At 46.9% G+C, this 24,727-nt stretch overlaps 2 long non-coding RNA genes across 11 annotated transcripts in view; one reads left to right on the forward strand and one right to left on the reverse strand.

Moving 5' to 3' along the window:
* LOC308460620 overlaps positions 1–24,727 on the forward strand; it is a 428,649-nt gene that overhangs the window by 195,833 nt on the left and 208,089 nt on the right. The gene's annotated exons all lie outside the window — the stretch shown is intronic.
* The window catches only part of LOC308460613, a 102,588-nt gene that overhangs the window by 75,449 nt on the left and 2,412 nt on the right, over positions 1–24,727 (reverse strand). For 4 of the 10 annotated variants that reach the window (XR_013978625.1, XR_013978626.1, XR_013978630.1 and 1 more), the window contains exons 3-4: positions 20,581–20,670; positions 13,839–13,909 (exon numbers count right to left, since the gene is read on the reverse strand). This is a non-coding gene — a long non-coding RNA (uncharacterized lncRNA). Of the gene's footprint in view, positions 1–13,838; positions 13,910–17,284; positions 17,330–19,546; positions 19,951–20,580; positions 20,671–24,727 lie in introns of those variants that run through there. The other 6 variants (XR_013978627.1, XR_013978628.1, XR_013978629.1 and 3 more) reach the window with 3 other exon arrangements.

Genomic DNA, 24,727 nt, shown 5'->3' on the forward strand with positions numbered 1-24,727 from the left:
ATATATCCTTAGCTTTGCCTTCCCATGCCAGTTTGGAACTGCTCTTCCAATTCCTCTTGGTGCCAATGTAGATTTTTGACTCTAAAAGTGTGTGTTTATTGAAGCAAACATCCTGTAAAGTCTCTGGCTCCACAACATGAGACACATTTGCACTCAATGAGTTATTTTAGCCTTCCGTTTTGTATGTGTCTTATGATACAGTTGAAAATCTGCCCAACGGTAGACTTGCTTTTCCTGCTGGGAAATTCATGTAGCCTAACAAGTCCTAACAACTTAGAGCTGATTCTCATGCTTCTGAGCATCCCAGAACAATTGGGGAAGGCATAAAACAGGAGAGGTTGTTCCATGGCCAGTTTCACTAGCGATTAGAAAATGGCCAGACTCCCTGTCTGGCCATTTCAGATGGACATTCAACCACAATTTCCATCTGAAACCAGCACACTTGTTTTCTCCTGCTCTGGAGGGTAGGACCGGAACCAGTGGCTCAAAGGAGATTCCAACTAAACCATCGGGAAGAGTTTTCTGATGGTAAGTTCTGTTTGACAGTGGTGTTATGTACTGAAGTTCTCACCCTGGGCCAGCAGGGGGACACTGTAGATAGTTATGCAAATGAAGGATCGAAAGTGACGTTCAGTGATTGGATAGTTTGTATGCAAATGAAGGGTCGAAAGTGACGTTCAGTGATTGGATAGTTTTAGAAAGTTGCTACAGTTACGTTGTTCTGGAGCTCTATATAAGCAGGCTGACTGAGCTCTTCAGTTCAGTTCTGTTCTGGTCTTTGAACAGAGCTGGCCTTTGAACAGAGCTGTTTGTTCTGGCCTTTGAACAAGAGCTGTTTGAAGAATCGCTGTGTCGTCTGATATGTTCACCCACAACTTAACAAGTGGAATGGCACCTCAGGAATTGATGGACTCTCCTTCCTTGGAGGTTTTCATGTAGAGGTTGGATGGCCATCTGTTAGTGATGCTTTAGCTGAGATTCCTGCATTGCAGAGGGTTGGACTAGATGACCCTTGGAATCCCTTCCAATGCTACAAAAAATAATAATAAAAGGGAAGGAGTGGATGCCAAAGATTGCAGAAACTGAGTATCAGCAAATGCAGTAAAACAGCTTTATTATAGTTTGAGGTGTTGGCAGCTATTTCATGGGAGAGTTGGCTTCTGATAGTAGGGATATTGTGAATATGTGTAATTTTCTGCTCTGAATGCAGAACCTCCATATTTGCCCCAATAGGCAGTGGATTTGAGACTGTTATTGAGTCCACAGACAAAAAGGCAGTATCTGAATGCTGCTTTTGCAAATAGCAATATTTCCTGGGTTCACAATACTGTAATGATTGAGTCCTGAATGACACTGTTTACAGAGTTTTCTTCGCTTTTGAATGGAAAGCATTGTGGGTAATTAAGCCAAATATGGGAAGAATTATCCCGATCTGTATTGTGGAAACCACAAACCTGCTTCTGACCTGATCACTGATATCAGCATACACAAAAGCATAGATTCTCCTTATTTAGCAGAAGTTGTTTATATAGTACCTTCGGTTAACATTGAGACCTGCGGGTATACAATTTTAATTAAATATTATTAATTGTAGAATGTGGCTTTGGAGTGGCAGCCATCAGTATGGAAGCATATAGCCCTTGGGCTAGTTCCACTTTTCTGATGTGATAAGACAACCTCCACTGTTAGAAGCCAGTCAAAATATGAATACAGTGGTACCTCGGGTTACAGACACTTCAGGTTACATACGCTTCAGGTTACGGACTCCGCTAACCCGGAAATAGTACCTTGGGTTAAGAACTTTGCTTCAGGATGAGAACAGAAATCGCGCAGCTGGAGGCTCCATTAGCTAAAGTGGTGCTTCTGGTTAAGAACAGTTTCAGGTTAAGAACGGACCTCCGAAACGAATTAAGTACTTAACCCGAGGTACCACTGTATTTGTTAGGCTCACACAAACTTAGGTTCTGGTTGACAACGCATCTGGGATTGGGAGGAACAGATCATGCATCCAAAATCTGCCACAGTGAAACAGCATCTGGGAAAGGATGGCCAGGCAGATGCCTGGAAGGCAGGCATTGACTCCAGGTTCCAAGGAGAGTGAAGGGTAGCCCCCTGGTCGTTGTCTTCTTCAGCGATCACTCTTAGCTAAGTAAGATTGTCTTCCATAACCACGGTTTTAACAATGAGTCTGTAAGTGACTGTGGAGGCCAGTTCTGGATCCACACGTCCTTCCACAGTGGGGACTTTGGTTTCCAGGCTGGAGTTGATCATGGTGAGGGTTTGCCAAGCGTGCCTTCCTCCTAGCACGTTTCTCCCTTGCGACCTGAGTTCAAGTGTCTTCAAAGCCCATGACATGGTAAAGGCTGTTCTCCAACTGGAGCACTCGCAGGCCAGTGTTTCCCAGTTGTCAGTGTTTATACTACATTTTTTCAGATTTGCCTTGAGACAGTCTTTAAACCTCCTTGGTTGACCACCAGCATTATGCTTTCCATTTTAAAGTTCAGAATAGAGTAGTTGCTTTGGAAGACGATCACCAGGCATCTGCACAACATGGCCAGTCCAATGCAGTTGATGTTGAAGAATCATTGCTTCAACACTGGTGATCTTTGCTTCTTCCAGTACAATGACATAAGTTATAGAAATGGAACCAAGGGGTTGATGCAAGAGGTGTTCAGTATTTAGTTTCATTTTAACTGGAGTGGAGACTAGATGGGTCATTTCAGGGAGAAGTGGGTAGGGTGTGAAACCCAATGCTTTCTATTTTGATAATAACGGAATATTTTCCGTAGGCTGCTTTGGGCACCGCTCACTCCCGAAAAGTGGCATATAATTAATATCAAGCAAGCAAGCACACACACTGGAATGTAATAAGGGAAAAAAATATTGTGTTGCGAACCCATGGTGACATCTCTACACACTTATCATATTAAGCATTTACATTGCGGGGGGGGGGGGGGATGACTAACTTTTTTGGCCCTACCTTGGCCAACCCACACTCTCACATACACAGAGGAAGAAGGAAGGCAAGCACAACAAGATCTCAGCAAATTATGAACTAAGTGACCCTCTAGTTCCTTCTAACTTTACAATTCTATGACTATTTCCAAATAGTCCCTTAATACTTAAATATTGGCCTGTTATTTCAGACTGGTCCTGTTGTATTTTAATAAAATATTTGGTATCGGATTCCTGTTACTATTTTTTCAGCAGATACATGTATTACAGCAATTCTGGCGGCCACCAACTTGGAGTGATTTATGCTCTTGCGTTTTTTGTTGTTTCTGCTCATTATAGTTTTGCCATGGAAGTGAGACATCCATCATGTCAAGGCTGCCAAATACTTAATGAACCACATTTTACGAACCTCTTCAGCATGGCAAACCCCAGCCATTCTCTTCTTGGGCAACAGTTAGGCAGCAATAAATCTCTACTTCCTGCTGGAAGCAACTGTAATCTGTGAAGTGCTGCAATCCCCCAGCTTTGCCAAATGAAATTAAACCGGAGAGAAAAATATCAGATCCCAAAGGATCTGCTGGTGGCTCAACCTGAGCTTATGAGTAACTGGAAAAGACATGTAAGGCCAATATGTTGTACAGTACTATACAGTACTTGAAGTATCTGAAAAGAGTATATTAGTATCTTCACCCTAGCCATTCCTTCCTCCTCATTCATCATAGACTAAATATTACCAGTACAGACCTGCAAGAGAACTGGAGTAGATTCTGAGTCAGAATCATTCATAAATACTCCTAAAAGGTTAACATACAGTAGAGCAAATGAAGAAGGCTGGAGCTCACTTCTTATCTGATTAATAGACATTTATAGCCTGCCCTTCACCAGGGAGTTCCAGGCTGAGTTACATGCAGTGCAACAGCTCAGTGGTCAAGCATGCCTGGTTCGTTCCTTGCCATCTCTTGGTTGGGATGGGACTGTCCTTTGCCTCAAACCCTGGAAAGCCAACACCCGTCCATGAGGACAATGGATGGACCAATGGTCTGACTCAGTACAAGGTAGCTTCCTACGTTCCTACTGCAAGTAAGCCATGTAATTGCAAATGATTTGGTTTAATTTTATGCTCTAGCAATGCAACAGCTAGTCAGAAACAGCAACAACCAACAGGAGAGATGTTCTGGGTTCAAGTCACAAAATGGCTGCCATGGGGGTGTGGCACAACATAAAATCATACCGTCATGGTGGAGGTTTCCCCATAACTGCTTTTTCGTTCTAGAAAAGACAAACTGTTGAGTTTCTGCATGCCGTACAGCTGTTAAAGGCGCAAGATCCCCATTTCCCTGAAACGCCAACCCTAAAGCAAAGCCTAGGCTGCCCTATTAAACACAAAGAGACTTACTCCTAAGTAGAAATGTATACCATTGTACTGAAAGATAATTGTACGGTAAATGCTTTACTGAGTGCTTGATCAGGAGGAGACATGCTAAACCTCTTTGCAAAGTTTTTACATTTGCCTTTTGTGGGAGGGGCATTGTTTTTGGCACCCATCATAGGAGCCAACTCCTAGGGACTGAGGTCCCTGCAGCCCCCCCACCCCCATAATAATATTTGAGGGGGCCTCCCCCCAACAACGTTTCCGTGCGCTGCTCTGGTTTGCCAGAAGCGGCTTAGTCATGCTGGCCACATGACCCGGAAGCTGTACGCAGGCTCCCCTGGCCAATAAAGCGAGATGAGCGCCGCAACCCCAGAGTCGGCCATGACTGGACCTTATAGTCAGGGGTACCTTTACCTTTACCCCCCTGACAAAGCTGAGAGGCATTGCCATTCAAATGGTGTGCCCATGCCGTGTCCCGTGATCAATTATGCTGGGCACAGCTTATCTGCCAGCGCCCAATATTTTATTCAAGTTGGCTCCACTGTCAACCATATTTTTTGTGCAGTAGTGTTTGCAGAAAATGCCATACTTTCCCGTGTATAAGCCGCCGCCTATTTTGGGGACTCAAAATTAAGAAAATGGGGGTGGGGATTGCCCAGAGTTGAGCTTTTTTTTTGGGGGGGGGAATCACTCACCCACCTGCCCACAACGCTGCCAATAACACACATCACAGAAGCCAACAATCATCTGCCTGCTCACCGCCAGCAGCCGCCAATCGCTCGCCCAATTGCCGCAACAACAGCCAATCGACAGCAGCCCTTGCCACAACCACCAGTCACCCGAACAATCGCCGCTGACAACCTCCTACTCGCGGCAGCAACCAATCACCCGACCCCACTCTGAACTACCCATGTATAAGACGACCCCAATTTTTTTACATTATTTTAACAGAAAAAAACCTTGTCTTATACATGGAAAAGTACGGTAACTTCTAGGGACTGCCCAGTGTCAGATGAATCACCCCATGAAAGATGCATCCTGGTTGCTAGGGGGGAAGGAAGGACAAACTTAACTATAAAATAAGACAGGCAGGAAAATTCACTAAAGGGAGGGGGGAAATAGCAGCTCCTCAGGACCCCAGAGATTCCTATGCTGGGTCTAAAGAAGGGGGAAAGGGCAGGCAAGAGGGAGGATCAATAATCCAACCCCTGCCAAAACCTTCTAGAGGTGTTGCAGCCAAACCCTGAGTATCAATCTCCTGGGTCATAACAGGATGTTGAATAAAGACGATAGAAACCGACCCTGCCAGTTGGTACTGCCACTTCTGCTAGTTTCCCAACATGAACCAGGAGAAATGTGGGCTGTTTTAGGACATCTTTGGGCTTCCCAAGGACAATAACCAAACTGTCCTCTCTCTGCCTTTTGAGCTCCAGTGCCACAAACTTCTCAGTACCAGAGCACTAAGAAGTCAGGCTTTACAACCAAGCTATCTCCGAGCCAAGCTTCAGAGGCAAGCTTCCTCCAAGAAGCCACACCAGCATAAATGCTAGAAGAGTACTTGCACATTTTGCTTCATGGCCTTATTTCTAGGAGGGAGAAAGAAGAGAGGGGGAGCTTTTTTAAAAAAAAATCGGGTCCTATAGAATCATAGAGTTGGAAGAGACCACAAGGGCCATCGAGTCCAACCCCCTGCCAAGCAGGAAACACCATCAGAGCACTCCTGACATATGGTTGTCAAGCCTCTGCTTAAAGACCTTCAAAGAAGGAGACTCCACCACACTCCTTGGCAGCAAATTCCACTGTCAAACAGCTCTTACTGTCAGGAAGTTCTTCCTAATGTTTAGGTGGAATCTTCTTTCTTGTAGTTTGGATCCATTGCTCCGTGTCCGCTTCTCTGGAGCAGCAGAAAACAACCTTTCTCCCTCCTCTATGTGACATCCTTTTATATATTTGAACATGGCTATCATATCACCCCTTAACCTCCTCTTCTCCAGGCTAAACATGCCCAGCTCCCTTAGCCGTTCCTCATAAGGCATCATTTCCAGGCCTTTGACCATTTTGGTTGCCCTCCTCTGGACACGTTCCAGTTTGTCAGTGTCCTTCTTGAACTGTGGTGCCCAGAACTGGACACAGTACTCCAGGTGAGGTCTGACCAGAGCAGAATACAGTGGCACTATTACTTCCCTTGATCTAGATGCTATACTCCTATTGATGAGGCCCAGAATTGCATTGGCTTTTTTAGCTGCCGCGTCACACTGTTGGCTCATGTCAAGTTTGTGGTCAACCAAGACTCCTAGATCCTTTTCACATGTACTGTTCTCAAGCCAGGTGTCCCCCATCTTGTATTTGTGCCTCTCATTTTTTTTGCCCAAGTGCAATACTTTACATTTCTCCCTGTTAAAATTCATCTTGTTTGTTTTGGCCCAGTTCTCTAATCTGTCACGGTCGTTTTGAAGTGTGATCCTGTCCTCTGGGGTGTTAGCCACCCCTCCCAGTTTGGTGTCATCTGCAAATTTGATCAGGATGCCCTTGAGTCCATCATCCAAGTCGTTGATAAAGATGTTGAATAAGACCGGGCCCAAGGTCCCTGTGGCACCCCACTAGTCACTCTTCTCCAGGATGAAGAGGAACCATTGATGAGCACCCTTTGGGTTTGGTCAGTCAGCCAGTTACAAATCCACTGAGTGGTAGCATAGTCAAGACCGCATTTTACCAGCTTCTTTACAAGAATATCATGGGGCACCTTGTCAAATGCCTTGCTGAAATCAAGGTAGGCTACATCCACTGCGTTCCCTTCATCTACCAGGCTTGTAATTCTGTCAAAAAACGAGATCAGGTTAGTCTGACATGACTTATTTTTCAGAAATCCATGCTGACTATTGGTGATCACAGCATTCCTTTCTAGGTGCTCACAGACTGTTTGCTTAATGATCTGCTCCAGAATCTTCCCTGGTATTGATGTCAGACTGACTGGGCGGTAATTATTTGGGTCCTCTCTTTCCCCCTTTTTGAAAATAGGGACAACATTTGCCCTCCTCCAGTCTGCCGGGACTTCGCCTGTTCTCCAGGAATTCTCAAAGATGACTGCCAGTGGTTCTGAGATCACATCTGCCAGTTCTTTTAATACTCTTGGATGCAGTTCATCTGGCCCTGGAGACTTGAATACATCTAAACTAGCCAAGTATTCTTGTACTATCTCCTGAGTTATTCTGGCTGTTTCCCCTCTGCTGAATCATTTGCTCCAAATTCTTCAGGTCGGGCATTGTTTTGTTTATCGGAGAAGACTGAGGTCCTCCCTTAAAGAGGACACGTATTGTGGTGAGACCTGGACAACCGACACCCTGTGTTGTGGGTGGGTACGATTGGTCAGCCACAACACCCGATTGGTAGGTCCCTCATAGCTGGGTGCAATCTGGCCAATGGGATGCAGTCCAAACGGTTTGAGGGACCTATTTATGCCCATGCACATGACCCAGAGCTTCCTCTTTTGGCGCGTGCATTTGGAACACCTGCCCACCTCTCCCTACTTTTAGGGCTTTGCACTTGACCTTGCTATGCCGTCATGTGTTGACTGTCGTTGGGACTGGGGCACGGCAGGAATTTTCCCCCTTGGCTGGTTGGCTGGTGCCATTTGGGCTTTGCCTGCCGCGTAGCAAATCATCACAACTTGTAAGGTTGCGGATAGGCTCTGGTTCAGGTGATAGGGATGGGAGAATGCTCTCGCCATCCCTATGTGAAGGGTATTCCATTAAAGGAATCCAGGGACTTGATGGTTTGGTCAACCCCTGAGAGGGAGTTGAGCCCGTGCCTGAGTCCAGGGGGGCATTTGGGTGGCGGAGTCAGCCCGTTCCCGGCTTTCCGCTTATCCAGGTGTTCACCCTTGGCTGACCTATGCTGGAACCCTGGGTCAGCGCTACCTGCATGGCAGGGAGCTAGTCGAACCAGAGCCTATGCAACCAGTCACTTTCTGTAATCAATAAATTTGTGGCCTAAATTCCGCCAAAAACCAAAACCAACATTTTGAGTCAAGCGTGAATTTATTTAGGGGGGAAGTTTCTGGGTCTGAACATGCAAATGAAAGCTCAGACATTAGGGCCCCTGGCCAGTAGCACCAATGGTACCCACGAGTGCCAGGTTGGCAACCCCCATTACACACAGCACATTTTTATTCTGTTAAGCCTTTGAGCTGAATTGGTATGCCTCCCTTAAAGTAATCTCATACACTTAAAATAATGGTAGCAACGTGTGTTTTGACTTTCTAAAATTGCCTTCATTCTTCATTGCCTTCATGTTCTTTTATTTTGCATGCTCAAATACACAAAGCATATGCTCTCCCACGGAGCTATAATATAAGACTGTTTACAGTGGAAAAGTCAACCGTTGAATTATACCTCTTCTAAGAGCCTTGGCATCTCTAATGCAAGAATCCCACCTATGATTGACTTCAACCACAAACCACTGCCTATATCCGATTTCTACCTGTCACCTGAGTTGGAAGAAGTTTTCTTCCCGTTTTGTAGAAATGTGCTGCAAAAGACAAGCGAAAAAGAATGATCCATTTTGACAAAGGCATAATCTATTCACCTTAAATATGCTTAGGAGAGCAAAAAGGAGATGAGCTGTAAGGAAATCACTGCAGCAACAAGAAATATGGTTTCATAAATACTGCTGCTGCTGAAGGAGCAAAAATCATATTATTAAAATAATTATTATCCTGACCTCCCAAAAATTCAGCAACTAGAAACAACAACAATTTTTGGTCAATATCTGTGTGTCATTAGGTTAAATCCATAAAATGAAAAAATAGCAACACTCATGTTAATCAAAACCGGAGAGGCTGGAGTGCAGAAAATCAACAACATACTGTTCTTTGTGCTTTGGCAGCAATCTGATATATCTGGAAGGCACAAAAGAGTGTCCCTGGTAGAATTACAGAGTTGTAGAGCTGGAAGGGGCCACAAGGGTCATCTAGTCCAGCCCCGTGAAATGCAGGAATATTTTGCCCAAGGTGGGGCTTGAACCCATAACACCGAGATTAAGAATCTCAAGTAGGGATAGACTCTTCTGAGAATCTCACCACCCAACTAATCCTCACAAATCACCGTATTTTTCACTCTATAAGATGCACCCGACCATAAGACGCACCCAGTTTTAGAAGAGGAGAACAAGAAAAAAATATTCTCTCCCTCTCTGCGCAGTGCCTCTCCAGCAAAGTGGAAGTGGCTCTGTTTCTCCTCCTGCTTTGCTGAAGGGGTGCTGCGCAGAGAGGGAAAGCTGCGCAGTGGCTCTCCAGCGAAGCGAAGCCTCCATAGCACAGCGGGAGCGCTCCCGCTGCACTCAGGAGGCTACGGGGGGCTATCCCTGAAGCCAGGAGAGCAAGAGGGATCAATCCCTCTTGCTCTCCTGGCTTCAGCGAAAGCTGCGCAGCCTGCACTCGCTCCATAAGACGCACATACATTTCACCTTACTTTTGAGGAGGGGAAAAGTGCATCTTATAGAGCGAAAAGTACAGTATTCCTAATTCCCGTCTTGCTTCTTGATCTGCACAAAACTTATTTCCTCCCACCAGCTCTGCTAAAAATACAGACAATTCCTACATATTATATGCATTATCACAGACATATTATGTACATGTTATTTACTCCATGTTCCCTAAACAGATACATACAACAACAGTGCATATAACTGTATAAAAATACTAGTATGTTAACTAAATTATGCTACAGAAACAGCATCAGGTTTGACACAGATGTATTATACATGCATATGATTTGTGGGTGTGGGTGTGCATAATTTTGTGTATAATTGGCGTGGCTTTCAAAACAACAACAATGTGCAACAACGCACAAGTGGCTCAGATGAAAGTGCAAACTCGCTGCAAAGAGTGATATGATGTGAGCAAAGCTTGATCATATTGGAGCCACCATATTCCGTATTTAAATCTGTTTTAAACCCGATTCCTCTTCCATCCCGAGGTCCTAGCCACAACCCTCTCATCCGGCCGCCAGAGATTTGAAAGTAACTGAGGCAGGCATTGCTAAAATAGTGGCTGTAGGCCAAGACTATCACCTAAGGAGGTGATAGGAGATGAACCTCTTTGCCTCTACTGGAGCTGTGACTTCCTCTCTTTATCCTTTAGGCTATTTTGTCACTTTGAGGATAATTTCCCTTGTGGGAGAAGCCTGAGGCACAGTATTCTTCTGTCACCCACTAAGACTTCTCTATCTTCTCACACAGCAGACACAATATTTCCTTTTTCTTCCACCCTAAAAAACGCCCCCACCTTTTTTGTAATTTTAACAGCTCTTGTAAACTAATCTTCACCCTTGGACATTTGTCCCCCCTATTTCCTGTGCATGTCCTTGTGCAGCCATCCTGACTTCTATCTATTGCTCCCATTTTTGAAATTCTCTGCTCTTAAGGAACTTTGATTTGCAACAGATTTTTAAAAAATAAGCAAAAAATGGCTTTTTTGCTTTTTTAAAAAACAACAACAACAACCTTCCATTCTAAAGCTTTTAAGGAACATGGCTTGGTCATGTATACAGAATGGAAGATGGCAGGATCCCCAAGGGAAGCTGGCTTCAGGCACTTTGTAAGTCCGAGTTACAAAGATGTCTGCAAACATGACATGACGACTGGGAACATCAACTCCATCATGTGTGAATCCCTTGCAGACAACTGCAGTGCCTGGCAACAGATCATCAGGCACTGCAGGCATCCACAGCCAGTGACCCAGAGGAGAAATAACAGCTGGGAGGAGGGCAGAGAGAGTAGAAACACCCTGGTGCTTCTGCAGCAGCAACGCCAGACACCCTCCTCTGCCCCAGCTGCAACAAAACATGTCTCTCCTGTATCAGTCTCTACAGCCACAGCAGGCGCTGTGACTCTCAAACGCTTTGATGTCAGCCTCAAAGGCACACTTTTCCATTGTCTTTTGAGACAGGTGGGTGCCAATTTTTTTTGGGGGGGGGGAATGAACGAATTCCTATGCCCCACAAATAACCCAGAGATGCATTTTAAATAAAAGGACACATTCTATTCTTGTAAAAACACTCTGATTCCCGGACCGTCCGCAGGCCAGATTTAGAAGGCGACTGGGCCAGATCCGGCCCCCGGGCCTTAGGTTGCCTACCCATGCTCTACAGAAGGGGTGGCCAACTCCCAAGAGACTGCAATCTACTCAGAGTTAAAAACTGGCAGTGATCTATCCCTTTTTGGGGGGTTCAGGTCAAAGTTGTTGAGTTTTTTCAGGGAGGAGGTAAAATGTTGAGCTTTTTTTAGGGGAGCCACAGTTGTTTGGCTTCTTTGGAGGGAACCAATGATCTACCGCAGACATCCAGCGATCTACCGGTAGATCACGATCTACCTGTTGGACATACCTGCTCTACAACATGTGCAGAAACTGCCTTCTGCTCAATTTGCTGGAGCCTGTGTCTGCTTGCAGGGAAAGTCCCTAACTCATCGAGGGTTTGAGACCTACTGGCTACCCCCACCTGGTTTAATCGGCCATTTGAAGCAGTCTCCCAGGGTGCGTCTGCTGTCATGACATTACCACTACACCAATAAGCAAATGCGTACATCATGGTTACTTCACTGAGCTCCAGGTTTCAAAACACCTGTGATTACAGAAGCATGTAGGCAGCTTGGTAATATTCCATTATTATAGTGCTAAGGATGAAGGAGTGCAATCACTCAGGAAAAAATTATTTTCAGCTCTCTGGCAGGGCTTCCTTAGGCAACAGTTTGTCACTGAGCAGAAGAATAAGAACTTCACAGTCATTTTGTACCATGAACCAGAGCCTTATTGATGAACTGGTGGAAAGTGCATTTACCGGGGAGGAAGGGACGTTGAGCACCTGATGCATTAAATGTCGAAACCTGGCAGATTCACAAGAAAACGGATTGTTCATTTTCAAGCGCACGTTGGCTCATTCAATTACAGTGTGACAGCAAAAGCAAAGACTGTCTTAGGGAGGTTAATTGAGCACCTCCATTAGATGCAGGAAAATTAGCGTAATGCTTGGCTGACTGAAATGTCAGTACTTAAAGTCTACTACGAACAGGTATAAAGTGTGGGGATAACCAATTTACTTTATCGAGTTAGCATTCCCAACCCCACCCCTTACTGTAAGGAAAAGTCATTTCACATTTAGATGGCCATGGAAAGATACTGCTAAAGCTTTCCCTTTCCCTGATTAATGTGGCTAAGCAGCAAAGGACATAGGTCCATAGCACTGGGTGCTGGAATGAGGTCACTTGCCTAGGGCCCAATCCACCTAATTAATGAGAATGAGTGAAATCAAAGCACAGAATTTCACTTCTCCTTCACCGGCCCAAGATTTAAAACCAAGATTAGCAAAACTATCAAAATCCCTTCAGGTTTCTTAGGGCTCATCCACACTAGTTTTCCTCTGTGCTTTTCTGGTCCGTGTCCAAGTGGCCCCCCTCCCGTTCCCCATGAAAACTCTTGTTCCAATTCTGGGTTTTCCTGGCAAAGCAAGGGGGCAAAACAGAAAGAAAAAGTAATGGCCCGGGAATGCACAGACCTGTAGAAAGCTCATGGCAAATGGCAAGTGTGGATGAGACCTTACTCTCCGCTCCTACATGTTACTAGATTTCCTCCTCAAAAATATCACAAGGTGGGGCCTACTCCCATTGGTTCACCCACGTAAACTGCTGGATTTTCACCTCAGAATGTTCCACAACTAACTTTTCATTCAGTCTATCTTTATCTCCTGAGTTTACCAAAGAAATACTGGATCTAAGTACTCTAAATTAATCCATGATCTCATGCCATTAAATTAGGGAGCTGATACCTGCAAGAATAAGATTCGGTGCACACTTGACAGATAGATGAACGCTACATTAGTGACACAAACACTGCCACATATATAAACAGGGATGAAGGAAGAACATCTAGGAAAACCATTTTTCCAGCATCTACCTATTTGTATGTAGCAGAAAAATGTGGCCTTTGCTAGACTTTGAAAAAGAAATCAGTAACTATGATAGGTGGCACAAAAATAAGCTCATAATAGTAAGACGAGATCTAAAGCATGTTGACATTTGCTTCAGTCATGAGTTTGCAATGTAGGAAACATGGGGCATGTTCACATTAGCAGCTTAAAACCAGCGGCTTACCTAGCTGTTCGGGTGCCGGGGGGGGGGGCGGGCGTGCTGCAGCCGGGGGCAGGGTGAGCCGCCTAGCTAAGACCCTGCCTGTATGACCCTACAATTTGGCACCCCTCCCTCTTCTTTTTCAGCATTGTTTTGGCACTCTCTTAAGTGCGGTGCCCAGTGTGAGCGCACCGGTCGTGCCATCCTAAAACTGCCCTGGCCCAGCCTTGGGATATGGTATTGGCATGGGAGAGAATCGCACCCCTTGTCCTACCCAGGTGGACCACAGAGAAACACTTCCCGTAAAACTATAGGAATATCTAAACCAGGCCTTCTTCCTCCAGCTGGCAAGGTGACCGTGAAACACTTCACACAGAAGGTCCCAGCATACCTGCACATTTGGGGTTTCCCCATGGCGCCACTGGGCTGCTGCTTGGCCGGAGCCTTTCCAAAACCATGGTCCTGCGAAGGAAGGAGGACATTGTATTATCCTGGCATAGGAATCCACTCTAGGGGACAGGGGTCCCATGGTCCCTCCTCAATAATGTTCTTCTGGGGTACATCACCCTCAATATTTTCTCTCACTCCCCCTCCTGTCTGCCTTCCCAGCTCCCTCCCTTCCTCACTCTTCCACATCTCTCCTTCTCCTGCTGGCACAGAGCAGCCCGGCAGCAGCGCAGGGGAAGGTGAGCCAGTGGAGGCAGGGCCCTCCTGTGGTGGGGACATAGGGCCTCATGGGGGGGCCGGCCCTCAAAATTCTGTAGGGACAGCCTGACTGCTGGCGAGGGTGCCTGGCCAGCTGACCCAGGGAAGGAGGGAGGCAGAACAAGAACCCCTGCCATGCTGCCCATGCCCACGTCACCACTGGCTGCCAATGATCTCTGCTCCTCTGCCACTGCTTAAAACACCACAAGGCCATTTCCCCCTGCTGCATTTCAAGCTGTCGTCTGAATACGCACACTTATCTGCGCATGCACGGTGGCTGCCTCAAATGTTCGCATTACCGCTTGCTCGGCACCCAGCTTTCTAGTTGGACCGAAAATGGTTCAAGGGAAGAACACATCCAACAATGTTTTTGTCAAGAAACTACAGGATCAGTATGGATTGTGGCTAACATGAAGTTTGAAATGAAGTTTCAAAAACCAGTGCTGGGAGCGCACTGCAACCTTCCCACAGTTTGACTTCACCTCCAAAGGTTCACTTCTCCATTATCTCCAGAGACCGTAGGATGCCAAAGTAAGTTCCATAGAGTGACAACTAGCAATGTATGTTTGCTGATGTCCCTCCACCTCTGCCCCAGCCAGGCATGGCGAAAAACATGCATTGCAGGAAGATACATGTCACTGAAGCAACCTGACTGGAGCCACACATATGGCTAAATCTGTTTGCCAATATGAGTGCTCACTGGAAGGACATGAGTGCTCACTGGAAGGACAGATCCTGAAGCTGAGGCTCCAATACTTTGGCCACCTCATGAGAAGAGAAGACTCCCTGGAAAAGACCCTGATTTTGGGAAAGATGGAGGGCACAAGGAGAAGGGGACGACAGAGGATGAGATGGTTGGATAGTGTTCTCGAAGCTATCAGCATGAGTTTGACCAAACTGCGGGAGGCAGTGGAAGACAGGAGTATCTGGCGTGCTCTGGTCCATGGAGTCACGAAGAGTCGGACACGACTAAATGACTAAACAACAACAGTTTGCCAATAACTGGCTTCCTTCCAGTTACTGGAAGGAAAAGTGGGTTAATATGATCAGGTTGGGGGCATTTTCAGAAAAGTGTAGGTGAGCAGGGGGAAAGTCCTGTTCTCCCGTTACAAATCCTGGCCCTCCCAACCCTCCTGCAATATCTTTACGAGTCAAACAAGAAAGTGGAATAGGTACGAGCGGAACTCAGGCAAGGAAAGAAATGGAAATAATTGATTTCCAAGTGAGGTATTCAGTATGCATAGCAAAAAAATAAATAAAAAACAGACCTGCTTTTCTCTGCAGTTTAGCATTTCTCTAGGCATTTATCTTGCCTGTTCAGGCCAATATATCCACTGGGAAAGGTATGTATGGTTAGAGCTTATTAATTTAGAAGTGGCAATATACCAGAGCCTGGGAGGCAGTGGTGCAGTGGTAATTTCTGAAGCCCAGGAGACCACCTTGAGAGCCCCAAAACGTAGGGATGTGTGTATCGGGCAAAGGGAGGGAGGAAAGCAACAGGGTCACCAAAAGAGAAGAAAACGGAACGGAACAAGGCGGAAGAGAAAAGGAGAGCCCAGGAAAAACAATGGACAGTTGAGATCACCAAGGCATCCTTCAGTGGAATACCAAGACAAAGCTGTCTCTCCACAAGAACAAGAAAACCTTGCTGTCAGCAAAACCATCATCAACCCCAATGGCAGTGAGTGTTACACCAGCTTCCCATGTCACTGACCTCAGGAAATTTAACTTCCTCTTAACCTTCAGAAGGAATGCGAAAGGACTGTCTACAAAAATGCTGTGAAATTCATGTAGGGTTGCACATAGAATCCTATTGTGCTGCCATGGTGACCAGAAGGGGTAGTGGCGGCGGCTGGTGGGGAGCCAGTGACTCAAGAGTGAAAACTATGCTGAGTCAGGAAGTTTTGTTTTCTTCCTGTGTGTGTTCCAAGAATACAGAGTCATTGAAAACCCAGTCCTAATGGCAGTCAGCTCAATCAAAAGAGTGGCTCATGTTTCCATACTTTCAATGCTGACTGGGCGGCAACTTGATGGCTCTTTTCTCTCTTAATAATTCTAATGAGGTGGTTAAGTTTTGCCAGATTGATTAATGTAGAGACACAGATAGGTGGCATAAAAATGGTAACCCTCTTGGGTTTATCGAAACACGACTCAACCACAAGGAACAGCTGTGCCTACTGCACAACACTGCTGATTCCCTCATCTCTTTCCAAAATGATTGAAATAGTTTCAGTAAAACCCCTACGCCTTTGTCTTGCAGAGATTAATTCCAGAGTTTGCACATGGTGACCAATTCATTAAAGTGTGTAACCTGCTACAAAGTACACGGTTAATAATATCTAGCATTTATATAGTGTTTAAAGTGTGCTATAATTTGTTGTGATTCTTACAATAACCCTGTATAGTATCCCTGTATTGCAGATGGGGGCAGGCTGAGGCTAAGGAACTTGACTAAGATCATCTAGTGACCTAATGGCGGTGGCAACATTTGAACACAGGGGCTTCCTAGGCTTCACCACACCAGGCCCTGTCCCAGAACATTTTCATTAAAACATCCCTGCTTTTCTAGTCCATTTATTTACAGGTAAAACACATGAGCCCAGTATTACTACTAAATATTGCTATGGCCTACTGGATGAAGTACAGGCCACCCCAATACAAAACAAATGTATATTAAAAAAGGCTTTCCTGTGATAGTTTGGCCATAGTTCCTTTTTAATAAGGCCTTTGCCTGACTTGATCTGCATCCCTGTACCCTTTTAAAAATGACTCTTTGGGGGTTTTTTTAATTGGGTTGTTTTTGTTTATATTTTATGTACTTGATATTTTATGCGAACCGCCCTGAGACCTTCGGGTATAGGGCAGTATAGAAATTAAATAAATAAATAATAATAATAATAGGTGCTAGGAGAGGATAGATTTATTAGATATTGTCTTTCCTTCCTTCCTTACATTTGGGAGTTCAGCAGAGTGTATCCCTTTGCAGTTTAAAAGGGAAGCTTAGGTAGGCTAGTTTTAGCTTTTTAGTTTAAGTAACCCAGGATGCTTTAAGGCAGATGGGATTCTCCTGGCATTTCCACCTTAAAACAATCATAAACTACATTGTAAAAGGTAAAAATAACATTTACTCACTCAGAATACTTGTTGCAGAATATCAGATACAGCCAGGGTTGCCACCTTTTGTCAGGCAAAATTTGGGACATGGAGGGGGGGAATTGGGGTGGCTAAAAATCACCTGATACAGAATGAAATGACTTCAAAGCAATGCATTCCAATGGGTTCTTTCCAGTGCTAATCATACTCAGAGTAGACCCAGTGAAATTTATCGTAATGCACATTTAATATCAATGGCTCACATCCTCCCCACCTGCTAAATTTCTGCCTGTCAGAAGAATGGTAAATGTAGAAACTCAGCCCAAGAAATAGGTGGAGACAGCTACAAATTCTGTTTCTCATCTTAACACAGCTTTGCCTCCAACATCCCTTTCCATATACAGTGGTACCTCGCAAGACGAATGCCTCGCAAGACGGAAAACTCGCTAGACGAAAGGGTTTTTCGTTTTTTGAGCTGCTTCGCAAGACGATTTTCCCTATGGGCTTGCTTCGCAAGACGGAAACGTCTTGCAAGTTTGTTTCCTTTTTCTTAACACCGTTAATACAGTTGCGACTTGACTTCGAGGAGCAACTCATAGAACGCGGTGTGGTAGCCTTTTTTGAGGTTTTTAAAGACTTTGGTGATTTTTGAAGCTTTTCCAAAACTTTCCCGACACCGTGCTTCGCAAGATGAAAAAAATCGCAAGACGACAAAACTCGCGGAACGAATTAATTTCGTCTTGCGAGGCACCACTGTAGCTGCTAATGCATCATAGTCAGACAAGTTCATTCAACCACAAGGGTTAAATCTTCTCACATATTTGAGGCATTCTTAAAAAATCATCTGTTATCTATAGGCACTCATAGAATCAGATTTGTAGAGTTGGAAGGGACCCTGAGCCGGGTCATGCAGTCCAACCCCATGCGATGCAGGAATTTTAACTAGAGCATCATTTAAAGCACTCTTAAACCAGCTTAACAGGCATGGAGTCCCCCAAAGAATCCTAGTTTGTTTGGAGACCACCTATTCCTCTCCCAGATATACAATTCCCTCTGGGAAGACGGACAGCTTTCTATACCACTGTTCTTTCTCAGGTAGCAAAATGTCTTGGGTCAGCCAAGGCCTGCCTATTTAAACAGAGAGGAATGGCTTCCCTGAGCGGGTTACCATGTGGAGTTTCAGCTTTCAAAGGGCTAACCAAAGTTGTTGACCTTTTTTTAGGGTTGAGGTTGTTGAGGTTTCTTTAGGATTTTACCCCAGGAAATAAACTGCCACAGGCGCCGGATGAATCCAACCGGCGGGCCAGATTAGGCCCCTGGAACAGACTTTGGACATACCTGGCCTAGAGATTCCACCAGTTTCTGCTTCCCCCCACCCCACATTTGTAATATCAGGGGTAACAAGGTTGGTCTGCAATACAGGAGTATAAGAAGTGCTGGAAAATTGGGTCCTCCCTTAAAGAGGGAGACCTGTGTTGTGGGTGGGTTCAATTGGTAAGCCACAACACCCGATTGGTAGGTCCCTTGTAGCTGGGTGCAATCTGGCTAATGGGGTATAAGCCCTTGCACGTGACCCAGAGCTTCCTCTTTTGGCTTGTGTATCGGAACACCCGCCCACTTCTCCCTAATTTTAGGGCTTTGTGCTATTGACCTTGCTATGCCGTCGTGTGTCGTCTGTTATTGGGACAGGGACACGGCAAGAATTTCCCCCACTTGGTTGAATGGCTGTTGCCATTTGGGTTTCGCCTGCCACGTAGCAAATCGTCACAACTTGTAATGTTGCAGATAAGCTCTGGTTCAGGTGATAAGGATGGGAGAACGCTCTCGCCATCCCTATGTGAAGGGTATTCCATTAAAGGAATCCAGGGACTCGATGGTTTGGTCAACCCCTGAGTGGGGGTTGTGCCCATGCCTGAGTCCAGGGGAACATTTCGGTGGCAGAGATAGCCTGTTTCTGGCTTTCCGCTTATCCAGGTGTTCACCCTTGGCTGACCTATGCTGGAACCCTGGGTCAGCGCTACCTGCATGGCAGGGAACTAGTCGAATCTATGCAACCAGTCACTTTCTGTAATCAATAAAGTTGTGGCCTAAATTCTGCCACAAACCAAACCTAAAATTTAAGTCAAGTGTGAATTTAGTTTAGGGGGAGGTTTCTGTGTTGGAACATGCAAATGCTGACTCTTTCTTGTAAAAAACAACCCTACAACCAATTCTAACCATTGTAGGTGCTTACTTCAGACTGTGTAGATTCAGTGTGTAAAACACACCAGGTTTTAACCAAAGATCTTCAGTCAACTGGAGCATACTCTTTAGCCTTTAATCAGAAATGCAGACAATTCTCGCAAATGATTGTTACCATTTAAACCGTTGCCGTGAAGTAGGAACCCCACCAAAGGAAAGGAATATCCAGACTCTGATTCTTTTTCACATTCTCTGAGAAGCTATTGTAATAAAATCTGAAAGGTGTCTTGTCACATCAATGACATAATTGCACCTGCTCTGAAAAAAAGAGGGGGGCAACTTTCAGCTCTCGCTGAACCCCTGCCTGAAGATTCTAGGTGAATGTGGCCCATCACTGCTAGTAATCACAGGGAGAGAGAGTTCTCCCTCTGAAGCTCAACTTGGGAGATGAGTGGCTGCTAATTCCTTGCATGAACCTTTGAGATGGAGCCAAAGTGTCTGCTCTGCTGGACTGAGTGATTCTCCTGAGTGATTCTCCTGAGTAGAATGTTATGGGTGTTTCATAACTGGAGAAAACATGCCTTTCAAAAAACAACCTTTCTGACAAAGGAATTGGTTTTAAGTGCAGGAATCTTCCAGGACTGCTGAGAACAGCAGACAGGAATAGCCAGCCTACCTTTGAAGCATGACAGAAGACATAAAATAGATTTTTGCTAAAGGTTGACCCTTTTTTCAACTTCTCTAGTCTGCCACATTCTCAGACAAGGGGTGGGGCTTTGTGTGTGACTATTTTGCTTCCTCTCAGGGTGGCGCTGTGGTCTAAACCACAGAGCCTAGGGTTTGCCGATCAGAAGGTCGGCGGTTCGAATCCCCGTGACAGGGTGAGCTCCTGTTGCTCGGTCCCAGCTCCTGCCAACCTAGCAGTTCGAAAGCACGTCAAAGTGCAAGTAGATAAATAGGTACCACTCCAGCGGGAAGGTAAACCGTGTTTCCGTGCACTGCTCTGATTCGCCAGTAGCGGCTTAGTCATGCTGGCCACATGACCCAGAAGCTGTATGTGGACAAATGTAGGCTCCCTCGGCCTATAGAGTGAGATGTGCGCTGAAACCCCAGAGTCATTCACGACTGGACCTAAAAGTCAGGGGTCCCTTTACCTTTTTATTTTGCTTCCTGAATTGCCACTAGTGAAGCACCCTTCTGTTCAAAGCCAGTTCATAGCAAGATCCGTAGCTTAAGAGTCAAATCTAAAAGATGAAGAAATGAGTATGATGAAGCAGATATACATCAAGGAATATTTAATGCAAAAAGAGCCGGTTTCCAGTGGTATATAATAATTATTTTGTATCAGGGATGGGGGGGGGGAGCCTGTGGCCCTCCCTAGATGTGCTTGGACTACATCTCCCATCATCCCTGAAGCCCTACAACTTTTGGAGAGGACCAGGTTCTGCTCCCCTATTTTATACAGGGCTACCAGTATAATGCTTTACAGAGCAAGAGACAACTTGCTGCCCCATTCGGTCTGCACAGTATGGGTCTGAGCATGTATGGAGAGGGAGGCAGCATATGGAGGAGCCAAAGTTACATAGAACATCGGGAATTGGACATCACAGTGTAAATCAAGTTAAATATCAGGGAGCTGGAGATGAGATGGAGCGGGTATGGCATTGCATAGAGAGGCACAGCTCAGCATGATTAGCATATTGCATTTTCTCCCCACTGCAAACACCTCTTTTTCTGTGGGAGTGAGAGAATAGCAAGTGGACATTGATGTAAGCATTATAAAAGCCATTTTGAAAACCTGTAAGAATTGGGAGAGAGGGCATCTTACATCACCTCTGTTTTTTTTAGAAAAAACTAGGACCAATTTCCTGCTTCAACAGGCGCTGCCCTTCAAGCAATGCCACCCGTGACTCAGGAGTAGACTGCTATAGGAGTCCCATGCTGCCCAGCCATGGCAGAGCTCAGGGGCAGAAGGTCTCAGTCAAGTCTCAGGGGGCAACTTGCCTGGAGGCAGAGTCCATATGCAAGGTTCAGTCCAGTCCTAAAGTCAGGAGTATCTCAGTTTACGCTGTCAGACGGTCTGAGAGTCGAGAAAGCCGGGAGTCCAAGGTCAAGAGAAGCAAGAAGCAGCCAGGTCTAGCCAGGAATGACAAATTTTGTTTCCAGCAACTGACTGTGGCTGGAAACCCTGCTTAAGAGAGCTGAAGCCAGCTGGTTCTCATCAGGAGCCAGAAGGCTGATCAGCAGCAGGTGGAGTCACTCTGCCTTCTGCTCCTTCAGGCTGCTGCTCAGCAGGTAAAGCCAATTATCTGGCCCATGACATAGACCAGGCTTCCTCAACCTTGGCCCTCCAGATGTTTTGAGACTACAATTCCCATCATCCCTGACCACTGGTCCTGCTAGCTAGGGATCATGGGAGTTGTAAGCCAAAAACATCTGGAGGGCCGAGGTTGAGGAAGCCTGACATAGACACTCAGGAGACCTGGCAAACCTAATCAGGGTCTTCAAGACGGTGCTGTTGATTGTCTTGCAGACATCAGCTAGTGGAGATGGGTGGCAGAACAGGCTGAGGCTTAGTGCATTTTGTTAGGATCTTAATCTGGGCTGTCTTTGGTGACCTGACTTTCTCCTGTCTCCGCTAGCCTTGCCCGTGAGTCCTGGAAGACCTGCTCCCCGGCCCTGACTGACTCCACCTACAAAAGCGGAGGCTGCGAAGGTGGCCAGAGATCATCTTGCCCGTGAGTCCTGGAAGACCTGCTCCCCGGCCCTGACTGACTCCACCTACAAAAGCGGAGGCTGCGGAGGTGGCCAGAGATCATCTTGCCCGTGAGTCCTGGAAGACCTGCTCCCCGGCCCTGACTGACTCCACCTACAAAAGCGGAGGCTGCGGAGGTGGCCAGAGATCACCTTGCCCGTGAGTCCTGGAAGACCTGCTCCCCGGCCCTGACTGACTCCACCTACAAAAGCGGAGGCTGCGGAGGTGGCCAGAGATCACCTTGCCCGTGAGTCCTGGAAGACCTGCTCCCCGGCCCTGACTGACTCCACCTACAAAAGCGGAGGCTGCGGAGGTGGCCAGAGATCATCTTGCCCGTGAGTCCTGGAAGACCTGCTCCCCGGCCCTGACTGACTCCACCTACAAAAGCGGAGGCTGCAGAGGTGGCCAGAGATCATCTTGCCCGTGAGTCCTGGAAGACCTGCTCCCCGGCCCTGACTGACTCCACCTACAAAAGCGGAGGCTGCGGAGGTGGCCAGAGATCATCTTGCCCGTGAGTCCTGGAAGACCTGCTCCCCAGCCCTGACTGACTCCACCTACAAAAGCGGAGGCTGCGGAGGTGGCCAGAGATCATCTTGCCCGTGAGTCCTGGAAGACCTGCTCCCCGGCCCTGACTGACTCCACCTACAAAAGCGGAGGCTGCGGAGGTGGCCAGAGATCACCTTGCCCGTGAGTCCTGGAAGACCTGCTCCCCGGCCCTGACTGACTCCACCTACAAAAGCGGAGGCTGCGGAGGTGGCCAGAGATCATCTTGCCCGTGAGTCCTGGAAGACCTGCTCCCCGGCCCTGACTGACTCCACCTACAAAAGCGGAGGCTGCGGAGGTGGCCAGAGATCATCTTGCCCGTGAGTCCTGGAAGACCTGCTCCCCGGCCCTGACTGACTCCACCTACAAAAGCGGAGGCTGCGGAGGTGGCCAGAGATCATCTTGCCCGTGAGTCCTGGAAGACCTGCTCCCCGGCCCTGACTGACTCCACCTACAAAAGCGGAGGCTGCGGAGGTGGCCAGAGATCACCTTGCCCGTGAGTCCTGGAAGACCTGCTCCCCGGCCCTGACTGACTCCACCTACAAAAGCGGAGGCTGCGGAGGTGGCCAGAGATCATCTTGCCCGTGAGTCCTGGAAGACCTGCTCCCCGGCCCTGACTGACTCCACCTACAAAAGCGGAGGCTGCGGAGGTGGCCAGAGATCATCTTGCCCGTGAGTCCTGGAAGACCTGCTCCCCGGCCCTGACTGACTCCACCTACAAAAGCGGAGGCTGCGGAGGTGGCCAGAGATCATCTTGCCCGTGAGTCCTGGAAGACCTGCTCCCCGGCCCTGACTGACTCCACCTACAAAAGCGGAGGCTGTGACGGTGGCCAGAGATCACCTTGCCTGTGAGTCCTGGAAGACCTGCTCCCTGGCTTGCAGTGGCGTAGGAAGGGGTGTGTGGTGGGTGCAGGCCACCCTGGGTGTCATCACTGAGGGGGGTGACAAAACGTCAGAAATATGAGTTGATAAAAGAAGGGGGGGGCTCACAAAACTTTTTAGTTCAGTCAACAAACGCAATGAAATGCGGCTGGCACTGGGCGCCACACCACACGGGCCGGCACTTACCACGGGCTCTGCATGTGCCCGAGCCACACGTCTCTCCTGGGAGTGACATGGTGGCTTGGGCACCTGCAGGCTCAGCGCTGCCTGAAATGGCAGCGTGGGGCTTGCGTCTGCCCACTGCCTCTCCCTCAGCCACCTTACAGCTGACGGGGGAGGTGGTGGAGAGACTTTGTGCAGTGCGCCCTGCCCTGGCTCACCCCGTCCCCGGCTCGCCCCGCCCCCAGGTGCAGGGCGCATGCGCTGCCCCAGGCACCTGAGCGACTAACTACGCTGTTGCTGTCTTGCAGGCCTTTTCCTACCTGGTTTGGGGGGGCGGGACCTGGACTGACTCCAGCTATAAAAGCTGAGGCTGCTGAACAGCCACTTGGGGTGGGGTATTGTTTAGGGGTTTCTGGGGGAGGGCATTGTTGCTGTTACTGATATTATTATTTTTTGTATTTTTATTCTCAGAACTTATAATTTATGTGGAAATTGTTCAATTTGGTTTTGTACTTTTTATGTTTTATTTATTGTTTACAGCTACTTTTGTTCTGTTTGTAACTGTGTAATTTTTTCATGTTGTAAGCCACCTTGAGAACGGTTTGAAGTATGGAAAGGCAGCATACAAATAACATTATGTATGAATGTATGCATTTATGTATTCTATATATATGTATCCTGGCTGCGCTGACTGGGCTCCCAGTGGAGACACAATGCCTCTATGATTCATGCCTCTTTTGCCTCTGCAGTTTTTACAGTTACTGATCTGATCTGAAGCTCATTGCTGAAATGTGTGTTGTGCAATTAGTGTCACTCATAAGATTGAACTTTGCCTCTTTACCTGTCCAGGTACCTCTTTGATTCAGCACAAAGAAGATTCCACCTAACCATTAGGAAGAACTTCCTGACAGTAAGAGCTGTTCGACAGTGGAATTTGCTGCCAAGGAGTGTGGTGGAGT

Source organism: Podarcis pityusensis (assembly GCF_964106645.2).
Source record: "Podarcis pityusensis genome assembly, chromosome: 13".
Taxonomy (NCBI): domain Eukaryota; kingdom Metazoa; phylum Chordata; class Lepidosauria; order Squamata; family Lacertidae; genus Podarcis; species Podarcis pityusensis.